Source organism: Pongo abelii, chromosome 14 (assembly GCF_028885655.2).
Source record: "Pongo abelii isolate AG06213 chromosome 14, NHGRI_mPonAbe1-v2.0_pri, whole genome shotgun sequence".
NCBI lineage: Eukaryota > Metazoa > Chordata > Mammalia > Primates > Hominidae > Pongo > Pongo abelii.
The window spans coordinates 57,167,947-57,174,769 of record NC_071999.2 but is presented as its reverse complement, the minus strand read 5'-3'; the positions used below and the strand labels follow the sequence as shown (position 1 = coordinate 57,174,769).

The 6,823-nt window shown below is 45.2% G+C and overlaps 1 protein-coding gene across 6 annotated transcripts in view; it reads left to right on the top strand.

Moving 5' to 3' along the window:
• The first annotated feature begins 2,292 nt into the window (after positions 1–2,292).
• NEK3 (NIMA related kinase 3) overlaps positions 2,293–6,823 on the top strand; it is a 62,995-nt gene continuing 58,464 nt past the window's right edge. For 4 of the 6 annotated variants that reach the window (XM_063714922.1, XM_063714917.1, XM_063714920.1 and 1 more), the window contains exons 1-2: positions 2,294–2,879; positions 6,369–6,644. The gene's annotated coding sequence lies outside the window, so the exon portion shown is untranslated. Of the gene's footprint in view, positions 2,880–6,368; positions 6,645–6,823 lie in introns of all 6 variants that reach the window. The other 2 variants (XM_063714921.1, XM_063714918.1) reach the window with 2 other exon arrangements.

Below are 6,823 nucleotides of genomic sequence, written 5' to 3'. Positions count from 1 at the left end.
TATGTTCATGATCAAATTAAAACGTAACTTTTGAGTCCTCACAGGTCGAAAGCACAAGCTCCATTAATAAGAGTAATACAACACCCTAATCTCCACATAGCACGGAGGCTACTCCTCACTATTTTTTTTTTTTTTTTTTTTTTTTTGAGACGGAATCTTCTTCCTCTGTACCCCAGGCTGGAGTGCAATGGCGCGATCTCGGCTCACTGCCAGCTCCGCCTCCCGAGTTCACGCCATTCTCCTGCCTCAGCCTCCCTAGTAGCTGGGACTACAGGCGCCCGCCACCACGCCCGGCTAATTTTTTTATTTTTAGTAGAGACGAGGTTTCACCGTGTTAGCCAGGACTGTCTCAATCTCCTGACTTCGTGATCCGCCCGCCTCGGCCTCTCAAAGTGCTGGGATTACAGGCGTGAGCCACCGCGCGCGGCCACAACTCCTCACTATTAAAAAGAACCATGGTAAGATCTGAATCCTGCACTTAGCGACACGAAAGCCTGGCCAGCCCTTGGAGCCCTGCAGGGTGCAGTTAAGCCGGGAGCACCATGTACCACTGGCCTGCCTCGCGGCTTCTGCCTTCACGATGGCAGCAGGAGACAGAGGGGCGCGAAAGGCTGACCGGTGTCACCTCCCACCCACCCTCTGATTGGGTCTAAGGGGGCAGCGGCAGCCGCGGGGCTCACCACAGCGCGGGCTAGTCGGGCAGCACACGCGCACGCGCCCCCGAACGGCAGGGAGGACAAATTAAAACTCTCCTTTAAGTTCCCTAAGTGGGAACTCGCGAGAGCGTGTCAGCTTTTTCCCATGCTCCCGCCGAGCCGGTTCCCTGCACCTGCCTCTGACAGCCGAACTCCCCGGGTCTGGGCTCGCAGCCTCCCGCGCGCCCGCGGAGAATCCGAGTAGCTGGATTTACAGGCGTGCGCCACCACGCCCGGCTAATTTTTGCATTTTTAGTAGAGACGGGGTTTCCTCGTGTTGACCAGGCTGGTCTGGAACTCGACCTCAGGTAATCCACTCGTCTCGGCCTTCCAAAGTGCTGAAATTACAGGCGTGAGCCACCGCGCCCGGCCTAAAATCACTTGTGAAAAATGAAACTTAAGTGTTATTTTGACTCTACATCAAGAATAAAGACTGAAAAGAAACCCTATTTCATCGGGCACCAGGTCCTATGGTAATTTTTTTAAACCTCTTTAGTTTGAGAATGTGATGAACGCTGTAGACCCTTTCCCTCCAAACAACGTACAGTAGTGTCTGTTAAAGAACAGACTGATCGGCTGGACGCGGTGGCTCACGCCTGTAATACCAGCACTTTGGGAGGCTTAGGCAGGCGGATCACGAAGTCACAAGTTCGAGACCAGCCTGGCCAACATGGTGAAACCCCGTCTCTACTAAAAGTACAAAAAAATTAAAAAAAAAAAAAAAAATTAGCCGGGCGTGGTGGCGCACGCCAGTAATCCTAGCTACTCAGGAGGCTGAGGCAGGAGAATTGCTTGAACCCGGGAGGCGGAGGTTGCAGTGAGCTGAGATCGCACCACTGCGCTCCAGCCTGGGCGACAGAGGGAGACTCCGTCTCAGAAAAAAAACAACAACATAAAAATAGACTGGGTCTGTAGTTTTTGCACAACTGATCATGCCCTCCACTATCTTGTTCGGCGGTCTCGGCGGTCTACGATCCTCCTAGGCCAGCGAACCTTGCTGAACACTGTCGAGGATTCAGTCTCTAGGAATAGAATCGCGGGGTGGGTGGGGTCGCCTGGAGGTAGCTGGCTCCGCCCGGCCCGCGGGCGAGTCCGGAACACAGTTACCCACCGCTGTTGTACACCGGAAAGCAAAGGGAGGGGAACAAGCCAGACCGGAAACGGAAGAGAGCGCGGGGGATGTGTTTGGCATGGGGACGCACTGTTACAGTTGCGCTCCTGGTTGGCTTTGTGTCTCCGCGGTGTTTCCTAGAGTCTCGGCGTTTCTACCTCTTAGCACCCTTTCCTGCCACCGTTTGTCCCCTGGAAGCCCGGAGACATCAGCGACTGCAGTTTTGCTACTCGCTGCTCGGCATGGAACGGTCAGGTACTGCAGTTCAGCGCTCTTGGCCCCGCAGGTCCTCGGGCATCCCCGTGCCCCGTGCTGTACATTCAGTTATCCTCCGACTTCCTGGGGTCGAAGTTATTACCTGCTGGGTTTTAGAAGCTATTGCTTTACATCTGAGAAAAGAAAAATCCCAGAAAGATAAGATGACTTGCCCAAGGTCATAACGTGCGTGGAAAACAGTGCTGCGATTACAAGCTGGTCTCTGTGCCTCATTCGTCTTGTCATCAACTCCTGTCAGTTTATCCAAGCTCCAAAAGCGAAGTTGTTTTATCTTTTGCTTCCCAAGATTTATTTGATAGTCTCATTTCTCTTTCCTTCATTTATTCTTTAGTTCATTATTGGAAAACTTTACAGCGTGCCAGTACTGGTCATAAACCCCAAGTAAGACAGTCTTGTCATCACGGAGCGTGTAGTTCCAGCAAGTAGACAATTCAAGTGCTGTGTAGTGAAGTAATTGCTGAGGTAGTGTACACTATTCATCCAACAAATAATTGTCGGAGGAGCAAATAGGGACACCTAACTATTGCAGGGGCGACTCGGGATATCCTTTCTGGAAGAAAAGTCTGATGAAATCTGAAGGACCACTGGTTGAAGTTAGCCAGGAAAGAAAAGATGTTGCAGCATACTTGGTTTTGCTGTTTATCCTCCGAGTACTTTATTGTTATGAAAGCCTAATTCCACTGTGTAACTTCCATGCATAACACTCAGAAGCCAGTTTGGTTAAGTACAGCGCTGAAGCAGGTTAGTAGCAGTGAAGATGGGAAGGACCAGCTGAATGGAGGAGAAAAATTGCACAGGTAGAATTAAGGGGATGTGACATCATGGGATAATGGTAGGGTGGTCAGAGAGAGCAAAGATTTCAACTGGCTGCTTTGGAGTTGGTATCCTTAATGTTAGCAGAAGAATGCAGATTCGGGGTTGAGAAAGGTTTTTACATATGTTATAGTTTTTAGAAAACAAAAAAAATCTGTTTATGTCAGGGGCATTTTAATATAGAAGTGTGAAAAATGGAAAGTCAGTCTGAAAGGGGACATCTTGAATGTCGTTTTGAAGGTGTTGCATTTGAAGTACTGATGCGATGCTGTCAGTGGAAACAAACTCGGGAGGTTAGGTTTAGAATTTTATTATGTTAGTTTTATGGAGCTACTTATACATGATTTTCCTGTAATGTAGATTGCTTTCTGTGGTATGAAAGCAGTCTTGAAAGAAAACATTGTAGTAAAGATTATATGTGAGATTCATTCCCCTGATTACCACCTTTCTGTTAAAATACCTTTAATATTAACTTTATTTATTTATTTAGAGCCGGAGTTTCGCTCTTACTGCCCAGACTGATCTCGACTCACCGCAACCTCTGCCTCCCATGTTCAAGAGATTCTCCTGCGTCAGCCTCCCAAATAGATGGGACTACAGGCACGCACCACCACACCTGGCTAATTTTGTATTTTTAGTGGAGATGGGGTTTCTCCATGTTGGTCACACTGGTCTCGAACTCTCGACCTCAGGTGATCTGCCTCCTCAGCCTCCCAAAGTGCTTGGATTACAGGTGTAAGCCACTGCTCCTGGCCAACTTTATTTATTATTATTATTATTAATAATTATTTTTGAGACAGAGTCTTGCTGTGTGTCCCAGGCTGGAGTGCAGTGGCATGATCTCGGCTCGCTGCAACCTCTGTCTCCTGGGTTCAAGCGGTTCTTGTACCTCATCCTCCCGAGTACAGTAGCTATGTTACCTATGTTACTTAATCCTTACAATTTTAAAGGACAGGCACATGCCACCACGCTGGGCTCATTTTGTAATTTTTAGTGGAAACAGGGTTTCATTATGTTGGCCTGGCTGGTCTTGAACTCCTGACCTCAGGTGTTCCACCCGCCTCAGCCTCCCAAAGTGTTGGGATTACAGGTGTGAGCCACTGCACCCAGCCAATATTAACTTTAAATGTAAAATAATAGATTATTTTCCTAGATTGTACCATATATTGAATATTATGAGAGTGTGTTGTGTACTTAGTATGAGGATACTCGTTTGCAATTGTTTTTTCATTCTAATTTAAAAGTGCCTGATTTGACAGCCTCTGACGTTTTCATAAGCAGATCAAATAGTTTGTTTCAGCATTTTTTGAAATTGCATTTTCTCTTTAATGCAACTATCCTTAGCCTGTGGCTACCATTTTCTGGCTTTGAGAACTTGATATAGTATTTAGCCTAAGGTCTGATATGGCTCTTGAGCTCACCTGCATCAGAAGCATCTGGGCCTTATTTAAAATGCAGATCCCTGAACCCCATTTCAAACTTACAAACTAAGAATCTCAGAAATCCTGTGTTTTAAGTCAGCTGCCTATGAGATTTGTATAACCTCTAGAGATTTGTAACCACGAACTTAACGTCTGTGGGCAGCAGTTCTGTAAAACGAAAATAATAAAATCTGTCCTTTAAGATTGTAAGGATTAAGTAACATAGGTAACATAGCTACTGTAATGTGGTCCCCTGACCAGCAGCATTGGCAACACCTGGGAGTTTGTTAGAAATGCAAATTCTCAAGTGTCTCCTAGAAAAAGCTACTGAATCAGAGTAGTTTGGTGGGACCAAAGAATCTGTATTTTAGCAAGCAGCATAGATAATTTCTATGGGCCAGGCACAGTGGCCCAGGCCTGTAATCCCAGCACTTAGGGAGGCCTAGGTGGGCGATAGGAGTTCTACGTGGCCAGATTCCAGGAGTTCCTGCGTGACATGGGGAAACCTGTGTCTATAGAAAATTAGTCCCAACTACTCAGGAGGCTGAGGTGGGAGGATCACTGGAGCCCGGGGAGGTTGAGGCTGCAGTGAGCCAAGATCACGCCACTGCACTCCAGCCTGTGTGACAGACTGAGATCCTGTCTCAAAAAAAAATAATGATTTCTATGCATATTAAAGTTTGAGAAGCAGTGCTGTAGCACATCAGCTTCATAAAGGTAGGGAACATGAAGTTCATATTTACTAATATATTGTCGGCACCTAGTATAGTGCCCAGCACAGAGTAGATATTCACTATATTTAATGAATGATTTTTTAAACATACCCTCTTACTGAAACCAACACATTCAGAGTTTTTAAAGTTCTTCAGTAATCAAATACAAAAAGAGATTTTTAACCCCACAGAATAAAATTGGGTATTTGGGTTACTTAGAATTAGGACATCTTTTGCATGAGTCTAATATAGATGTAATCATTTGTGGTGTTCTCTTTCATAAATGTGTCTAATGAAGAAAGCAAAAATGACATTTCTAGCCATTGATTATTCTCTTTTCTGTTCCATTTTATCTTAGCTTACAAGTGGTTATGGGTTAAGTGGCATGTAGCTCGATGAAAATGATGATCAGATTAAAATAACACCCACTCAGTTTTTGAAAGTAATCTTTTTGATTGATAGAAATTTATTTTCATATTTAATTATAACTTTTTTTTTTTAATTGAGACGAATTTTGCACTGTCGCCTGGGCTGGAGTGCAGTGGTGTGATCTAGGCTTACTGCAACCTCCGACTTCCGGATTCAAGCGATTCTCCTGCCTGAGCCTCCCAAGTAGCTGGGAATTCCAGGCGCATGCCACCACGCTCGGCTCAGTTTTTGTATTTTGAATAGAGATGGGGTTTCACTATGTTGGCCAGGCTGGTCTCAAACTCCTGACCTCGTGATCCACCCGCCTCAGCCTCCTGGAATGTTGGGATCACAGGAGTGAGCCACCGCGCCCGGCCTAATTATAACTTTTTAAAGATGTGTTATATCATGTTAAGATCAAGGACTTGCAGTCAGTCAGATCCGGGTTTGAGAATAATAAATTGTCATTTATTAACCATGTCAGAGTTTTTCTACCGAACTCTGGGGTAAATGGTGGGAAGGAACAGATTTGGGAGCACCAGCACCCCCAGGCATCTCCTGGCCACCCCAAGGAGCAGGTGATCAATATCTCAGCATACCTCTACTTATTTGTGGCACCCCAGTGTGTCTTAGGCCTTAGTGAGCTGTGAGGTGCATGACCTTAGGTAAGTTCTCTGATTTTCAGTTTCCTTATCTGCAAAATGGAGACCTTAGGGAGTTAATGTGGGTATGAGAAACATACATAAAACATATTGCACAAGGTGAGGCATGTAGTGTATGCTAATAAATGGTAAGTTGCTGCTGCTATGGTTGTTAACAATAATTATAAAAAGCAAATAGAAAGGGCTTGAATTGAAAAAAATTTAGACATATAGTTTTTTTCTTTATTAGCCTGCATTGTATTTTTCATTTTTTTAATGCGTCTTTCCAGGACAAAAAATAATATCCAAAGATATTTTGGCATTAACAGCATGATCCGTAGCAAGAAAGTTGAGCAGTGTGAACTGTTGAGACTTCCAAGAAGACTTCAGAGAACTAAGACAGTGTAAAGGAAAACAGGGAAAAAGACTTGTTAGACATTATTAAGGGCACGAAAGTTGAATTGAGCACAGTAAATATACAAACAACAAAGCCACCCAACAGAAGTCCACTTAAAAGCTACAACTGGTGGGCCTCAAAGAGCTACAGAGCATGCTCCAAAGAAGAGGTAAATTTAATTGTAATTTGAATGTTGTTTGAAACTAATTTGTTTTGTTTTGTTTTGTTTTTGTTTTTTGAGACAGAGTTTCGCTGTGTCACCCAAGCTGGAGTGCAGTGGCGCAGTCTCGGCTCACTGCAAGCTCCGCCTCCCGGGTTCACACCATTCTCCTCCCTCAGCCTCCTGAG